Source organism: Rhinolophus sinicus, chromosome 4 (genome assembly GCF_057876585.1).
Source record: "Rhinolophus sinicus isolate RSI-liver-muscle chromosome 4, RSI-T2T, whole genome shotgun sequence".
NCBI lineage: Eukaryota > Metazoa > Chordata > Mammalia > Chiroptera > Rhinolophidae > Rhinolophus > Rhinolophus sinicus.
The window spans coordinates 112,254,914-112,274,381 of NC_142504.1; positions in this window are offsets into that span (position 1 = coordinate 112,254,914).

The following is a 19,468-nucleotide window of genomic DNA, read 5'->3' on the forward strand; positions in this document are numbered from 1 at the left end:
ACAACTTTAATAAGATGTAATGAATATGTCATTGAGCTCACCCTTTTAAAGTGTGCAATTTAATGTTTTCATGTATTCACAGAGTTGTGCAACCATCATTAGAATCTAATTTTAGAACAATATTCTCATCCCTAAAATAACCCAGGCGCCCCTTAGCAGTCAGTTCCTACTTTCACATCAGTCCTAGACAACCACTTATTTTTGCTGCCTACCTTCAAGGTTCAGATAAAATAATATTTTACTGAAGTTCAAATTTGTTTTACCAAAAATACATTTTGTTGGTCAGTCTATTAGTTTCCTATTGCTGCTGTCACAAATTTCCATACTTTTTGAAGCTTGGAAACAAAACAGAACAAAACAAAAATGATCTCATACATCTGTAGGTCATAAATCTGGAAGGCCCAGCTGGTTTCTCTATTCTAGGCCTTTTTAGGCCAAAATCAAGGTGTCACCGGGCCTGGACTGCTATCTGGATGGCTGATGGAGAATCAGATCCTAGGCTCATTCATGGGGTTGGCAGAACCCACGCAGCTGTAGGACTGAGGTCCCTATTTCCTTGCTGGCTGTTTGCCAGGATTATTGTCACCTTCCAGAGGTTTCCCCCATTTCTTGGCTCATGGCCTTCTCTATCTTCAAAGGCAGACACTTCCCCTTCTGTCACATGTCTTCTGCTTTTCTCTTCTGACATCAGCCTGGGAGGATTAGATGGGCCTACCTTTATAATCCAGTCTAATCTCCTATTTAAAAGCCCTTAATTTAATTACATCTGCAAGGTCCCTTTGCCAGGCAACATATTTATGGGTTTGGTGATTAGAGTGTGAATATCTCTGGGGAGTCATTCTGCCTCCTACAGTTAGCAATTTATGTTATTTACCACTTACAGGAAGATGACACAGAGCACTGACCAGGAAAACTTAAACTTGATGAGACACCTATGCAAGGGTTTTCAACAGGCATAAAATTAGTTTTTTAAAAGCGTCATGTTTGTATTTCTTTAACTGATGCTATTTTCAAGTCTGAAGTCTCTGCCTGCTTTATCACAGTTAACTTCATAGAAATACATTCTGGTAAATTTAGTCTAATTCTTAGGATTTTTTGTTGTTGTTGTTTTCTTTGGTCAAGTTTAAGAAGACCAATTTGACGGATTCCCAGTTTCGTTGTCCACTCTCTCACACACTACCCAATCCCACAACACTGGTTCTATTCTAAGAGAAAAAATTAGCAACCTCATTTGGAAATAGGGATGGGGGCCCCAAATTTGGTGTCAACTTCCTTAATGTTCTTTTCCCCTTATTAGTCTCCTGGCCTCAGCTACTCCTACCTTCATGGTTGTTTGGTTCTGGGCTCCTGGCAATTTGATTCTAATTCAAATGCATGCTGGATGTAACCCAATGATCTCTCATCTCTCCGGTCTTGTGGGGGCTCTACAGGGTGCCCACTTGGACTCTCAGCTCCATTTCTCAACTACTTCTATTCTTTTCTTGGGATCCATATAAAAATCTACAGGATCCATTCCTTGTCATCACAGGCTAGGAAAACCAGAGTGGCTGTCAGCTCCTAAAAGGAGCTCAGTTCTCTCCAATCCCTAAAAAAACCCCAACTTTGTGGAGCCTCATGTTTTCTTTCTTTCCCTCATTTCCTCAGGCTTTACCCTTTGTGGGTGGGGCAAAAGAACCATAATTGCAGATAGCTCCTCAATCTCCTGTGGCAAGGGACCCATTCTCTCCTACCCCGGTACTCTTTATGTAGTGGAGGAGACATACAACGCAAGTTCTTGCTTCTTACACAGCCAACCAGATCCATCAGGGCTCACAACAGAAGAAGTGCCCTTTGAAATGAGTTCAGAAGTGGTCTATTGCCTAGACACTAAGTGATGACGGGCAGAGAAGGGTACAGTGAGTAAAGTGGTATCTTGAGTCCTATCAGGCAAGTGTGAATTGGCTTATCCACTCATATTTTGTGATTTTTGTAATACTCACCACATATAAAATATTTAAATTTAGAAGCTTGTTTTATCTTTTTCCTTTGGGACAATAAATCCTTTCGAAAGTACAAGTTATTTATAAATTCATAATTTCATAATACAGTAGTTTTGTTTGAAAGTAGTAAATCAATACTTATATACCAAAATGGTAATTGTTGTATTTAATATAAACTTATGTGTTTTAATGATAGTTTTTAAAGTATTGCTTAATTTAAAATAAATACACACACATCCTTCTGATTTCTTAAACTTCTTTTTCAAACATTTATGCTTCACAATTAACACGTTAAGAAAATTTATTTTATCTTAGCCTAGTGTAACCTGGATTTATCAGAATAGTCGTAGTAGACTACCTATTTTCTCAGTTTCCTTTACTAATTAAAAGTCCCATCATTCCCTTCCCCAAATACTTCCAAAGTAAATCATTGATTCAGGTACCTCTGCAGTTATTTGTTGTTGCATAAACAATAACCCTAAGCTTAGTGGTATTAGAAAGCAATGTATTTATTACACTCATGATTCTGTGGGTCAGAAATGTGGGCAGGGCCTAGCGGGAACTGATCATTTCTGCTGCACAGTGTTTGGCCTGGGGTTGCACAAAAACCTAGAAAGGCTGGCATTGCAGGAGCAATATGCCTGGACACTTGGTTCTTCCACCCTGGCATCTGCTGGAACAGCTCCTTCATGCAGTGGGCACTTTCACTGGGACGGCTGCCATAGCCAATATTGCTCTCTTTCCATATTGTCTTTCCACATAGCTAGCCTGGGCTTCCTCAAAATGTTCACATTTCTATTATAGAACCTGGCTTTCCCGAGAGAGAATGTTCCAGAAATCCACGGTGGAAGCTGCAAGGCTTCTTATATCTTAGCTATAGAGTTAAGCAGCATCACTTTAGCTACATTTCATTGATTACAGATAACTGGCCCAGACTCAAGGTGGGGGGGGAGGGGGACTACGCAAGAGCATGAATACCGAGAACGGTGAAACACTGGAGCCTGGCTACCCTAAGATCTAAGAGATGGTGCTAATTTCTCCTCATTAGATATGTCACTTTTATCTGGGATGTCGTACATTCTAGTCATACTCCTTTTGTTTTGTTTCCATTATGAATAAAAACACAGGGAAAGGAAGTGTAATAATCTATTTCTTAGGGGTTGTCTTCAAAACAAAAGGTAAATAATATCCTACTAATGTTATATAGTACCAGATATCAAATTATATGCATAGTCTACAATCCAAATATGGGGTGTACTTAAAATTATCCCATAATAGAGTTGCAAAAAGTAAAATCAAAATTAAAAATAACTCAAAACCCAATAAAGCATTTGTGCTAATACAGTTACATTTGATTTTATCATTGCTGCGGATAATAGGTTGCAGAGAAGAGAAAGGTTAGATGCAATGCTCACTCACTTGGATGAATGCATTCATTTTGTAGTTTCTTAAAGAGCATGACTAACACTTTGGGTTTTGTGATGAAACAGGGTGATGGTCAAGACAAGTTCAGGTTAAGATTGAGAGCATCAGTGATCCAATCTCTTATTCTTTCTTGACCAGCATAATCCTGAGTCACACAGTTAGTCAAGGTTAAACAGAGGAGCTTGGGGTGTGCGAAGTCTGCTCCAGTCATAGCTATAGTTCTTTGCCCTACCCACAAACTAGTCCCTCTTAGATTAGAAGTTTTGACACTCACTGATCACATTCAAGTGACATTCTTCACTTGACATTTTAAGCAACTTTTCTAGCTGGTCTGGATATGGCCCACTGAGAACCTAGCTTCTCCTTACACACATATTTATTGCATACATAAACATTTCTAATGTTTTCCTACAGAAAATGTACACATGCTAACCATCTCTGGAATTCTTACCTAGTCTCCAGGCCTTCGTCAAAACCCTCTAGCCTTTAGTTTGAAAGATTCTGGATCCCTGGGTTTGTTGTTCTTATACAAAGGGTCCATTTAACCTCGTACGTATAGTTCAGTAAGACTGCCATGTTCTGTGAAGAAACCAGAGAAATGTTAAAGCAATGTCATAACTCAGAGAATGGCATTTGGACCACACTCCATAAACGTGCAGCACTATAGTGATGGAGTTTTCACTCAGCATGTTACCACCTTGGGTAATGTTGGGTCCATCGTTAAAAAATAATCATTTGCCATTGCAAATACAATAAAATTCTGATTCTTTACAAAGCTCCCAAACTATGTCTGCAGACCTTTCATCCAATTTTTCATCCTATCAATACACTTTATATCCCAGTCTCACCCAATTATATTTCATTCTGAATACTTTTCATTTTCTATAACTTGGCTTAAACTATTCCTTCGTTCTTAAATACTTGGAATACTTTTTACCTTATCTTCAACTATCCAAAGCTTACAGAATTCAAATGAAATTTTACTTTCTATAACTTCCATACCAGAACTAATTTCTGTCTCTCATTTTTAATACCACTAGGACTTTTGGTACCTCTGCTGTGATTTTTTTAAAATTTAATATAGTCTATTTATTAGAGTTGCTTACCCTGTTCTTTAAATATCTTGATGCCAACTACCAGTACTCATAGTCTCCAGTACTCTAGCACTGATTCTTGAACGTACAAAATGCTTAATTAATATTAATATGTGAATAAATGAATTAAGATATCTAATTATCAAATGAAATGTTGTATTCACCATAAGTGTTAGAGCAAGGTGAAACATTTAAGACCCCAAAAAAGGGATATCATAAAGCAGCATGAAATTAGATCACTGGAGAGACACTTCAGAAGACCTACAAAACAGCTACATATAGAGTGATGATTTTTTTATACTGACTTTGAATATAAAATATGCAAACCTACTAAAGATAATCTGAGTGTTCTAATGTTTAATTATTGTCCTACAATTTTCATTAAATATGCATAACATTTCCTCTGAGTTTAAATACAAAATAAGCTTCAAGTATGAATTTAGTAATTATTTTTCCTTCATTGTCATTTCACCTATTCTTTTCAAATAGCCATGGACCGGGATCAAAAGAAATGAGAAAACAGAAAAATTCAATCTCAAAATGATTTATTGTCAGACATAGTTCAATGGGAAAAACATAAAAGAATAAGGAATTAGAAAATACACACATTTTATGGAAATGAAAAACAATAATACTTACAATTAAAATAACTTCATTGGCGTAAATCAACTGTGCTGCAAGACTGGTAATTTATCTATGAGTTGAATGTGTAGCTTGGGTTGAAAAGTTACCTGGTCACGTATTTAGATTCCAGGAGAATCCTACAGCAAGCCAAATTCTCTATTCCAAATGATATTTATCCATATAAACAATGTATGGCTTTGCTCCAAATTCCTAGATCTTTTTGGCTGTTCTATTTGGTCACAGACCTCAATATGTACCCCCTTTTTGTGACACTTCAAGCATTAGTGAACCTGTAAAGATTTTCCTGTATTAGAGCAAACAGTTCTTCTGGTCATATGATAAACGAGGGGGAGAAGGTCACCCATTTCGGGGTTATATTCTTTAATACCTAAAGAGTTACACTGATCCTTCTAATGCCTTCTTGCGGTCTGATGGTCATGATGCAGTTAGTTGCTCTTCACATCCCTGAGGCTACCCCTGTGTGTCCTAAGTCACCAGATGCACAGAAAGTTTAGAAATGTGATGGATCTTCATAAGGCTTAGCTTTCTTCCTCTTCCATGCATAAAGGACTTGTCATCTCATACTTGGTGTTATAAATTTAACAGACAAGGACAGTGTCCTAGGAGAGAGTAAATCCATCAACTTGCTGATGGGCAACTTTGGAGTATAGGACTACGAACTTTACATGACCTTGAGGCAGAATCCTAGAAGCGTGTTGCTGTTATTGTTTGGAAAAAACAAAACACTTTTGGTCATTCAAGGGAAAAATAGAAAAGAAATAGCTTCTCTAGATCTGTCACCCTGTACAAAGTACCAGGGAGGATATGTTCCAATAACAAAATAACATTCAGAGTGGTTATAAGTGGATCGGCTCGTGGCTACATTCTGGGTCATATGTAGACACCCTTCAAAGACCAAGCCAACAAAGTCAATGGGGAATTCTGAAAAATTACCATATTTGCATTCTCCATGTCTTTAATCATGTTGTTTATTGAGGAGAATTTAAGAAAGAGATGAAAGATTGCTCAGTAAGAGTTAAGTTTTGTGTCAGAGGATTTCTCAATTAGTCTGAATTTTTCTTCCTTAAAAAACATGGAGCCAGAGACTTTTGAAAAGTTGAATTTTCAAAGATATTTAAAAGAAAAAGAAAATTATCACCACCACTACCACTCCACTCCACAAAGGCTCTACTAGTATCCCTGTCACTATTTTGTTGAGGTGGATTTTATGGTGATAGTTTGTAGTGGAATTGAGAGGTGATTAGAGGAGTATCTGTAATATTGAGCAAGAGTTCCTCCATATGATCACTGGGATATTTCTTTTCCTCACATTAATATGATGTAATATATGTAAAATGAAGCATAGAAACCAATGGGAAAAATAGATTACTCAAAAATGATACAGACATAATTGCTTATCCTTTCTGGAAAAACATAATTAAGTTAGTCTAACTTCACTTGATAGAACAAAATAAATGGCAGGTAAACTAAAAAATTGAATGTAATAAGTTAAAACATAACAACTTCGACACTCACTGGTACCTTCTAAACTGTTTTGTGCCAGTACCATTTTCAAACACAGTATTTTTTTTCCTATTTAGGTCATACAATTCTTGATGTATTTTATACCTTGCTCACCGCCAGGATTAATTGTAGAGTTTGTCACCAACATAGAAATATAATCTTACCATTAGATTAATTTAAGTAAGAAGTAGTCATGATGATCTAATCAATCTTGACTCATGTGAGATCTTCATTTCCTAAGAACATAGACTATTAAAACAAACAATTAAAACATTATTTTAAATATTTTTACTGTGGTAAGAACACTTAAGATGAGATCTACCCTAACATAACGGTAAGTGCACCAGTGTCAGTATTGTTAACTATAGGCGCGACGCTGTACGGCAGATCTCATGACCTTTCTCATCTCGTGTAACTGAAACTTGGTATCTGTGGCACAACAACTCCCTATTTCACCCTCCTTCCAATCTCTGGCAATCACCATTCTATTCTCTGGTTTTATGGATCTGACTATTTTAGATACCTCACATACGTGAAATCATGAAGTATTGGTCCTTTGGCGATGGGGTTATTTCACTTATAATCATGGCTTCCGGGCTCATCCACGTTGCCACATACTCATATGTCAGGATTTTTTTTTTAAGGCTGAATGCTAAAGATTTAAACTTAAGATCTGAAACTGTAAAACTCCTAGAAGAAAAAAATAAGGGATAAACTTCATGACCTGATCTAGGCACAGAATTTTTGGATATGACCCCAAAAGAATAAGCAACAGAAGTTAAAATAAACAAGTGTGACTACATTCAACTAAAAAGCTTCTGTACATCCAGGTAAAAAAGTCAACGCAGTGAAAAACAACTCATGGAATGGAAGAAAATATTTGCAAACCATATATGTGATAAGAGATAAATATTCAAATATATAAGCAACTCCTACCACTCAACAGCAAAATATAAACAACAACAAAAATAAATAACCCAGTTTAAAAATGGGCAAAGGACTGGAATGGAAATTTTCCAAAGAAGACATACAAATGGCCAAATGACATATGAAAAACTATTCATCATCATTAATCATCAGGGATATGCCCATCAAAAACAGAATGACATATCACTTCACAGCTATTAGGATGGCTGTTATCAGAAAGAAAAGAAAACAGGTAAGCACTGTGTTTCCCCGAAAATAGGACCTACCCTGAAAATAAGCCCCAGTTAAGATCATCAACCAGACAGACGCATTTAGTACGTTATGACGATGTTCCCGAAGAAGATGACATGACTGTATTTGAATAAATGTAGATTGTTGTACATGAAAAAATAAGACATCCACTGAAAATACACCCTGTTGCATCTTTTGGAGCAAAACTTAATATAAGACCTGGTCTTATTTTCGGGTAAATACAGTATAAAACCCAGTCTTATTTGGGGGGAAACACGGTACTGGCAAGAATGTAGAGAAACTGGACTCGTACACTGTTAGTGGGATCATCAAATGGTACAGCCACTATGAAAACAGTATGCAAGTTCCTCAGTAAAGTAAAAACAGAATTGTCATATATATCAGCAATCCCACTTCTGGGTATACATATAAAAGAACCGTAATCAGAATCTCGAAGTAATATCTGCATTCTCATGTTCATTGCAGCATTATTCTCAATAGCCAAGATAAGGATGTAACCTAAATATCTATCAATGGATAAATTGATAAAGAAAATGTACATACAAAAATTATTATTTTTAAAAGAATAATTAACTCAGTATTTAATTCCCAAACAATTGCATTCCAAAATATATGTAAACCCTAAATTAAGAAATTCCAGAGTCTCATTCTCAAGAAGTTCCTCAAAAAAGAGAAACAAGTCATGCACGACAACCTAAATAACAGGTGAGTCACTGAGAGACTGCAGAGGAAGGAAATGGTTTGCTCCAGGCCTCTCTTAGCCCAGAAAGGCCTCCATTCCTTTTCAGGGTTGAAGACTGTAAAGTGCGGGTGACTAATGCCTTCTCCTTGTTTTACTGTGAGAAAAGCAAACATTTATTTTTAAAATTATGTGGCTTTTTTTCCTGGACATTAAAAGTATTATTTTGGTTTTAAATTTCAACTTTTGGTTGCCAATACCATCCATGACTTACTCTTTGGGGGAATGGAGAGATTGACAGGATCATGTGAGAAATTAAAAAATTAAATTCTTTTTGGAAATAATTTGTGTAACTTATGTATATATGTGTGTGCCTACTGTAGGCCTGGTGCTGTTTAGGTGCAGAAGAAAAGGAAATTAGCAAAGAGTTCTCTATAATTGCACATGATAGGTACCTCTTTAACTTATTACATATAATCTAAAATTCAGATTAGTTTCCTAACTTTAAATACAATCTCTCATAAAAATAAACGGTGATCTCTTTACTTTATTTTTTTTTCAGACATTAAGATTAGTGGAGTGCCGTTCCTTAAACACACTTGCAACGGAACCATTCTATGTGAAAGAATGCCCTCAACACATCAAAACTGAAACACATTGTTAAACTACTCTACAGCCTTATCACACTTGGACAACCCTGCCCAACAAAACTTACATACAAATAACACACAAAAAATCTAGAATTGCTCTTTCCCTTAAAAATCTTCCCATCATTTCTGAGAGTAAAGACACAGCCAACCATTTTGGAATTTTCTGTCACCAGGTTATGAGCCCATTTTTCTAACTATTTCATGCCCATACTTATCCAGTGCCACCTCACCTTAACAATTGAACTCTCTGATGTGGAACACAGTTAAATTCGTTTTAGAAAAAAGTGAAGTATAAATCCATCACTTGAGTTTTCCTCATGACAGTGACATCTTTAAAAGCTTCCATCAGGCTGATTAAGCTGGACACCTGTGCATCCTGAAGTTCCTATGAATGGTCCTTATCAAAATGTCCTTTAGGTTGTTTTTTGATGCTCTTCTCTGTGACTTCATTACCGACGGACAGACCTGATCTCTCAATATCATGCCAAATGTCTTTCACACTCCATAATTCTCTAACAATATAATCATTCCAAAGTATCTCTTAAGTCTTCCAAAGCAATTTGGCTAGAATCTAAGTCCTCGATTTTGTGTTTCTCATCTCCAGCACTTCTGCAGGGCATGACTGCATGCCTGGATTTCCCAGTCGTGATCTGCAATGACAAAATTAGAGAAAGCAAATAAGTCAGTTTGGTTTGCTATACCAAAATACCATTGACTCAGTGTCTTACAAAACAAACGTTTAGTTTATTTCTCACAGTTCCGCAGGTTGGAAGTTGACGATCAGGGTGCCAGCATGGTTGGGTTTTCAGTGAGTGCTCTCTTCCTGGTTTATAGACAACAACCTTCTCATTATAACTTCACATGGTGAAGAAGAGCAGGGGAGAGAGAGAGAGAGAGAGAGAGAGAGAGAGAGAGAGAGAGAGAACAAACTCTCCCCTATAGCTTCTCAGGGCACTAATCTCATCATGAGGACTCCACCCTCATGATCTAATTACATTCCCAGAGCTCCACTTCCAAATACCATCCAATTGGAGGTTAAGGTTTCAACATATGAATTTGAGGGGGGGACACAAAATGCAGTCCATAATAGAAAGCAACATCATCTGAAAATAAAAGACGTTCTACAGGAACCAAGAACTCATGACATAAGAAAGAGTTACAAGCCAAAGTGAAAATATTGATCCATTCACCTGTTAAGTTCCTCTCATTTGCCTTCTAATAATTGGGGATCACTACTGTCAGTTGTCTTTATTTTAAACATACATTTTCAATCATGGCGTTTGTTCAGTGTTTATGTGGCAGGCTAACCAGACAGCTAAACACATCATTTCTGGCATCAGCCACACCCAGGGCAATTTTGCTTGATGACCAATTTAAATAAAACGTCTTTGCTGCTGTCTTTTCATAACGACAACATACTACTATATTTCCTACTAGCTCCAGGTGCCGAAATGCCTAGAAGCAATGACACCTGTACAAGGAACCGCTGTGTATGGAGAGGCTCCCCTTTAGTCCCAGCACTGGCTTTGATGATGGGAGTGGAGGGGAAGGGTGGGGCAAACACCACTGATGTTCATAATGAGCAATGAGCATAAGAGTCCGATACTGCTTCCCGATTAATTTGCTCACAGAATTTAGTGTCACTTACATTTCATCTATAACTTGAAAGAGTTTATATGTTTCATAACAAAGAAACCTTAAAAAATCAATGACCAAGTCCCACTGCCCCATATGTCTTTTATATAAATGTCTTAGAAACGTTCCTGTTTCTGCACCGTTTCTGCTGCATATAATTTGTTTTATTTTTATTCTGCTTGTATTTATGTCATTCCTTTGTGCTTTCTATATTTAGAAATTTATCACATTTTCTGACTTACTTAACCTTGTTCACTTTATTTTATGTTGTTGAGGATACAGACTATATACTTTCTAGTATTGTATATCTTTTCTGTTATTTCATGGAAATAAAGGCTAAATTGCTCATTCTCTCAACTCCCTATTGAAAACAATTTAGCCTTTATTTCTCGTACTCATACACAACTTGCATCATGATCGTTTAATTCAAGCCATAAATGTTAATATCCCATCATTTTAAAGCATTAACAGATTTGAAGTGTGTGGTAGAAATGGATATGAAAACTGAAATATATTTCTATATCTTGATGTTTACCAAAATCATTAAAATTGCTATTATTGAAATAATGATTAAAATAACTATGTAATATATATGTAGTGGTGATTATTAAAAATAGAAGATTCAAAAAAAGTGGTATTTTAGAAAGAAAATGAAAGGAAACTGGCAATGCCAATGGAAAATGTTTATGACATATGACTGACTTTCCAGAGTTATCTGACTAATACACTTATCATTTTTATGTATTTCATATATATTTTATTTATTTGCATGAACATGACACCCTTAATTTAGCTAATTATTAATGTGTCTATGAGGATGCATTTTATAAATTTAAAGTAATATAAAGTAAATATAAATTTAAATAATATAATCAGATAAGAATACTCAAATGATTTTTAATGTAATAATTTTGAAAACGGTTCGTATTTCTCACAGAATTTAATGTCATTTAAATTTAATCTATGACTTTAGTTTATATGTCTCATAATAAAGAAATCTTAAGAGTATAAGTGGCAGTGCCATTACAAATTAATTGAGGATGGGTGTCTGAATATATATATATATATATATATATATATATATATATATATATATATATAAAGCCATTAAATTATGGAATTTTTTTGATATTTACACGTTGCTTCTAAATACATAATTTGACACTATGTAGACACAAATAAAAATTTTGATGAATGAAAAACAGTCCCTAGCCTCAAGAAATTTCTAGTGGAAAGATATGTAAAGTAACATTTTTTTTTTTTAAAAAAAAAGGGCTAGAATTGAGAGATAAATAGAAAGGGCTAGGAGAATCTTGCAGTAAAAGAAACTGGGTTCGGAAAACATGTTTTTTATTTGTTTTTGTTTGTTTTATTTACTCATTGATTCATTGGTTCATTCACTTACGCATTTATTTTTACACCTAAATGTGTTCTGTTAGGTTTGAAAAGAGGGCCTCATAGAAGAGAATCTAAAAGTCACTGTTTTGTGTCTCCACACTCCATCATCCATGACAACTCATTTCCTGCTCAGTTAGACAACAAATACAGTGACTGCCCATGATTCCTCTAGCTACTTTCAAATAATAAAAAGGCCTCCGGTTACCTCTAGTGACAAAAACACTCTCAAATGAATAATATTTCTGATTCCAATTATATATAATCTGTAAACTACATCCAAAGTAAACCCTGATCCAGTCTGGCCTGCTGGAAGCCTGTCATGAAAAGGGGATGAGTTTGTTACCTTCTCTCTTTCTCTACCTGGTGTTTCCACTCTGCCTTGCTGACTCTTACTTCTGGACCCTTTAGATTCCAGGTTGTGAGGAGAATGACTGAGAGAGGCACAGTTGCAAATTTTGGTCTTGTACTTGGCTATTCTTTAGAGCTGACTCTTTTTCCTTGGAGATCACTGTTCGGACTTTCTTGGTGATTAGCACAGTTCTCCCCCGTAACCCATCTCTGTGGAGGATCTAAGCATCTATTCATATGTTTTTAGCTGCTTCTGCTTCTCTCCTTCCTCTTCCTCTTCCTCTTTCTCTTTCTCTTCTCTTTCTCTTTCTCTTTCTTCTTATTGTAGTTCCCACTTGTCTTCAGGATGCCATTTGAGACAGGAGCTATGGTGACTCCATGCTGATTTTCTCTCACTCATGACCCATGGGAAGCCCTCACATGGCTTTTGACCTCACAGTCAGAAAGTACATGACTCTATCATCTCTCCTTTTTCTGTCATCACAAGCTAGACAGCCAACTTCTTATGTGTTTGTTTCACAGGCACGAATTGAATATTGGTGCACTATATCTTTGAAAAATCTAGAAAATAAACATTAAATTTTCTAGGTCACCCCAGTGAAGCCCCTTTCTCTAGGTTTTGGGTTGGGAGAAGGGACTCCCAGTATAGTAACAACTTTTTCAATTAATTTTTACTTAATCTCCAACCTTTTTGTGGCCCTTCCATTCTCTTTGGTTGACTGATGATATTTGCAGAAACCACCTTTAAAAGAATTACAGCGATGTCTTGAATCCTCCTTTGAAATGTACAATCTATGTTTCTGGGTTTCAGCAGAAAATGAAGACTAAAGTAGCTTCATTGAAAAATGCTATTTAGGTATGAATGTATTTGTTTAAGATAAATATTAAGGAGTACTTTTTTCGTCTGGCTATGTGTTTGTTGAACATTTGTGTACACTGAAACTAAAGGATTCAAAGAAAGAAATTATGTACTGATTATTGGAACTTGTAATGGTAACTATCCAAGCAAAAATTGACCTTATCATCAAAATTGAGTAGGAAAGTATGGCAGCTAACACAGGCAAGCATTGTAAGATTTTCTATTTGTCTGTGTTCTCAAATGATGTTGGAGTGTTCGATCATTATGACTCACACTAGTCACTATAATTAGTGAGGCATTTGGACATAAGTAGCTTATCAACAACTTTGTTTTCTTCTCCCTTTCCAGGCTCAAGGCTATAAATGACTAATTTGGCTTTTGGAATCAGTTTTAGCAAATTTACTTCAAATAGCCTACAGATTGTTTTTCATGTATTGGATGAGAGATGTAATTAATACTAAACAAGCACAACTTCTAACTTAACAGCTAAATTTAGAAATGACCCAAAATATGAAATTTGTCTTAGGATTTCTAGGTGATGCTAAATTACCAAGGAAAATCTTAAGTAACATGAAGATTTTGCTTATGATATAACATATTGCAGCATTTTTCCTAGGCAGTGAATCATTGCTGCCATAAAGCAGTATAGAAATTGAAAATTTGAAAAATGACAAAACATTATAGGAGAGAATCATGAGGTTAAGTGAACTGGCAAATCTAGAGTGAAATCACTTCCATCTAAATGACAGACACAAATTTGAGAAAATGTGAACATTAATTCTGAACAAGTACTGTTCATCAAGTACAGTTTTTATGACCTGCATTGTAAAACTGCTTGTGTTCATGAATTAACTTCATATATCTGCATTATTCTATCATAAAGCATTCAGCAAAGCCCCCACATACGCACCTCTTCCCTTCAAATATCAAAAAGTATATTTTTTCTAGTGTATCATAGGATAGAAGATGGCAGGTAACAGAAAACATTTTTTATTGGTAAACTCATCCTTAAAAGATCTCAACATGTTTTAAAAATAATCTACTTGAATCTTACAAGAACACTGATAATGAAGTACTATAAGAAGGATTTTCATTAGAAACTTCATTTTTTTCAGAGATTTGATACATTGGAACTCTGCTTATTTTCTCAAGGTCAAGGACATTTCCAAGTCCTGAAACTGATGTGCTGAGTGTTAGAACAACAGAACTGGCCTCAGAAGGGTGCAGGATATGCTGCCTCATAGGTGATGAGGTTTTACAACATGAGATCTCTGGTTCTAAAATAATGACTCCTACAAATAAGAACGTCTTTACTGATAAACTACATGGCCCAATTGATGGCTGAAATTCCTTCCCACAGTTGAATCTTTTCATCCCAGAATTAATTGAAAATCTTAAACTGCAAGTTACCTGGTAGGCTTCAAGGATGGATACTTCCCTTGATCCAGATCTCAGCAGAGGAGGAAATCAGTGACGACAGGAGAATTCTAGACCCCTTGACTGGAGATGGAGTTTTCATGATACAGGAAAGGAATTCAGAAAGAAGAGGTGCTGAGGTACTCGTACAAGGTCCCATCTCAAACATTTTGCATATTTGCACTGAAATTTTGCCTTCCATTGCCATAACTCTGACTGAAGGATGCTTGGCAAGAACTTGGCTAAACCACGATATAGAAATGGACCATTGGGCCATGCAGTTTATCAGTAGAGATTGTAGATATGGATAATTCAAGCACAGATATGTGTTCTTATTTGTAGAAGTTGTATAAATCATATGACTCTATCATTACATCATTGTCACCATCCAGCATGTACCCATCTTTTAGGTCCAATGAATGATAATGAAGACACTAAGGATAAGAAAGGAACTACAGTTTTAGAAAAATCTCAGAGATGGGAATGAAGGAAGTGGCAAACCCATCCTTACTATACTTAATTAAACTGATTTGAATATGTAGTTTTTTTGAACAATAAATGGAAAAAAAGTCTATATCATACATGTTACAGAAGAGATCTAGATGAATGAGGTACAACTGGTGTTTACTTTTAAATATTTACCAGACTAGCTGGGGAAAAGGCTATTACAAGCAGACAACCAACTGCCATATCGAGCTAAATATATAAAACTCCATATCTGCATAATGTTTTCAGTTCAAAATTCAATTACATAATAATATTCAATCCATAACCAAAATTACACAATTTTTATTTTTATATATGAGGTAACTGAAAATCAGTTTCTTCTGTTATAAAGTCTGGGGTATTTTACTTCCGTGCTATAAGAATAGTATTTAGTTCATCAGTAATTATTTTGCTGAGCATGAAAATGTGGCCAAAAGTATGATATTGGTGACTTACAATTACAAATAATAATACTTCCTGGCCTGGTAGAATTCGCAAACTTTGGGGAAAATAGGAATGAACAAATCAAGGCATTAAAGTTTAAAGGAATGCTATATTAAATATGTGCACAGCATAACGTATTTGGGGCACTGTATTAGTTTTCTATGGCTGCCATAACAGATAACTGAAAACTTAGTGTCTTAAAACAACACAAATTCATTATTTATCAGTGCTCTAGTTCAGAAGTCTGCAATGGGTCTCACTGATGATTGTCAGCTGGTCGCAGGTCGGCAGGGGTGCATTCTTTTCTGTAGGTTCAATGTGAGAATCCATTTCCTTTGCTTTTCCAACTTCTTTGCAGGCTTGCTGAATTTCCTAGCTAAAGACCTACTTCCCCCATCTTCAAACCAGCAATCCTGCATTTCTCGGACCTTGTTCCCTTAGTCACATCTCCCTCTGATGCTCTTTTGCCTCCCTCTGCCACTTGTAAGGACCGCTGTGATTAAGTTGGGCCCACTCAGGTAATACAGAATGACAGTCCTATTTTAAGGTTGGAGATAACAACTTAATTCCTGGCTTCTGAAGATTAGGATGTGAACATCTGTGGGGGTCCATCTTTCTGCTTACCACAGGTGCAAAGAAGTGGAGAAGATAGAAGAGCTTTTGAAAAGTTTCACAGTGGATATTGTTGAAATATGATTAGGAACAAAGTGCTGTCGGAGTCCTGAAGAGGAAAAAATTAACTTGCTGATGGTGATGAAACAAGAGTATATTGCAACCAATAAGCCCTTCCTGAAAGTCAATCTGCACACACTCCTTCAACTCTCAAAGGCCGTGCAAAGCAGGAAATGTTCATGACATACGAATGAGAAAGCTAGAAAATAACTTGAAGACAAATTCCTCTGCCTTTAACAAACGTTTAAATTGAGCAAGAAGGGCCTAACACTCACATTTGAGAATCAGAGGGCTGTTTCTTAGCAAATTGTCAGTAGGTAGTATTCCACTCTTCAGTTTGTAATTTATGCATTTGCTTTGGTGTTTTAATCTTCCCCAAATCAAGAAGTTCACAATTGTTCCCAATTAATAAAGAAGGAAAACATTTGACACAGAAAGTTTTGGTTAGAGAATTATGAATTATTTTTCTGTAGTAAGCTTATTGGTCATACTATGTCATGTGTTCAAATGAATTTTTAAAATTTTGTGTTTGTGTGTGTGTGTGTTTTAGCACATTATTTTAAATAGTCTATTTTAGAACAGTTTTAGATTTACAGAAAAATCGATTAGATAATATATATACCCTGCCCCTAGTGTTCCCTATTATTTACGTCTTGCATTATTCTGGTACATTTGTTACAATTGATGAACCAATGTTTAGGCACAACTGCTATCCAAAGTCTGTACAACATTCAGATTTTCTTAATTGACACCTAATGTCCCTTTTCTGTTCCAGGATCTTATCCAGGATGCCGTATTACATTTAGGCCTCATGTCTCTTTGGGCTCGTCTTGGCTGTGACAGTTTGTCAGACTTCTCGTGTTCTGGATGATTTTGATAGCTACAAGGAATACAGGTCAGGTATTTTGTGGTATGTCCTTGTACTGGAATCTGTCTGCTGGTTTTCTCACGGTTAGACCAGGATTCTATGTTTGGGGAGGAAAGCACAGAGGCAAAGGGCCATGTCCTCATGCCTTGCCCAGGATACACGCTACCAACATGACTTATCACTGTTGGTATTGACCTTGATCACCTGATTGAGGAAATGTTTGTCAGAATCTCCACTGTCAAGTTATGCTTTCTCCTGTCCTACCGTGCTGTCTCTTTGGAAGGAAACCACTATCTACAGGCCATATTTACGAAGCAGGGAATGATGTTTTCCCTCCTCATGGGCAAGACATCGACATAAATTATTTAAAATTCTTCTGCATTGGAGATGTGTACCCTCCTCCCTATTTATTTATGGATTCAATCATTTATTTGTATCAGTATGGACTCGTGGATATGTATTTCATACTTTAGTTTATAATCTAATGCTATTTTATGCTCCAACTGCTCAAATAAATTTGTATTAGAAGATAATGTTACTGAAAGTGTTTTAATTATCAGTAATAATACAATACAAAAGCTAAATCTGTTATAATCAAATGTTATATAAAATTATTTTAGTTCAATAAATCAGACTAGATGTTCTGAGTGTGTAAATCCTTTCTTGACCATAATTATGGCATTTATGATTACAAAATTTACTATTTTAAAATCACAGAGAAATACATTTCCCAAGTAATACTATAGATAGAATATTTTATTCAGGGTTACCTGCTTGAATAATAACAAGCCTAATTCTTTCCATGTCCTTCATTATTTGGCAGTTGAATTGACAAGATGGATTTAACTAGAGAAGCATTCTTTGTATTTGAACTAAAATACAAGATACTGAGAACAAATAATAACAGAATAATTGCTTTTAGAACTCAAAATTCCCCACAGGCATATTGTGCAAGATTCAAATAGTATAAAATATGATTACTTTTACCAAGGTAATATCTAGGGTCCACATTCTAGTTCTGGAGTACTTTGAATATATTAAATATGAGGATGATTGTGAGTGGAAATGCATTTCTCTCTTTGCCTGATCTCATTGGTCAAATGTCAGATTTAACATTCTGTGCAGCTGTGTAAAGAAGGATTGAATTTTCAATGCTTAATTACTTTAGCCAGTTTCCATCTGTTAAGTTGATTTCAGACCTTTCCTCCGACTTTAAACTACACAGAAATTTTGCAAGTAGGCTCATTTCATGATGGATATTTCATGCTGACAATTCAAAAGACTTAATGTTAACTTTCAAATCCATGAAACCAGGACACTGGCCTTATGTGACCTCCAACTATATGAAACAGGCTTGCTTTCCATACCCCTCAGATCCGTTTCACAATCACAAACCTAACATTTAAAAAAGTATAATGATAAATTACTTTTTCTGAGTCATATCCTTGTTCAAGTAAAATGGAATTTTAAAGACTGGCTTATTAAAAACACAAGCAAGTTGAGGGCTGACAAAACCCACCTTGCAAATACCTAGCATCAGTTTGATGAAATAGCACATCTGTACTTGCCGTCTGCCCCTTTGCAAATGACCAGCCAGACCAATGGCAATGAAGTTCAATGGAAAAGATCCTGACAATACAACAATGTGCTTCCATCTGCCAAAATCCTAACTCTTAACAGCCTGAGTCAAGCTCAAAACCCAATAGTTGAGAAGACTGATTAAAAGGAAGTATTTCCATGAAATTTAAGGCTCGTTTGGCATTAGCAATTTTACATTAAATAAGTTAAAGAGTAAATTGAAGAGGACCATTCCCTTACTTGAAAATAGGAATGCCCACAACCCCACTTAATTTTGTCAAAAGAACCAGAGAAAAGTAAAACACTCCCTTCAAAAAAATCAGGGTTTCTCAATGACCCATTGCAGTGTTTAATAATTCATAGGCAAGTAAGAATTTTATTGGTGTTGGACAAATCCATTATATGACTTCCAAACTAAAGAGTAGATATGATATGATCCTTGAAAAAGATTATAAAGATAAAACTAAAAGAACAGAGAGAATGATTTTCTTAGTATAGAAATAAGACAAATTTGTCCAGGCTAACCAGTGTCTGGTGCACAAGGGCTCACTGACTCAAAGTTGTGGCAGCTGCAGATTTGCACGGCCCCCAGACCACACACCCCCACACA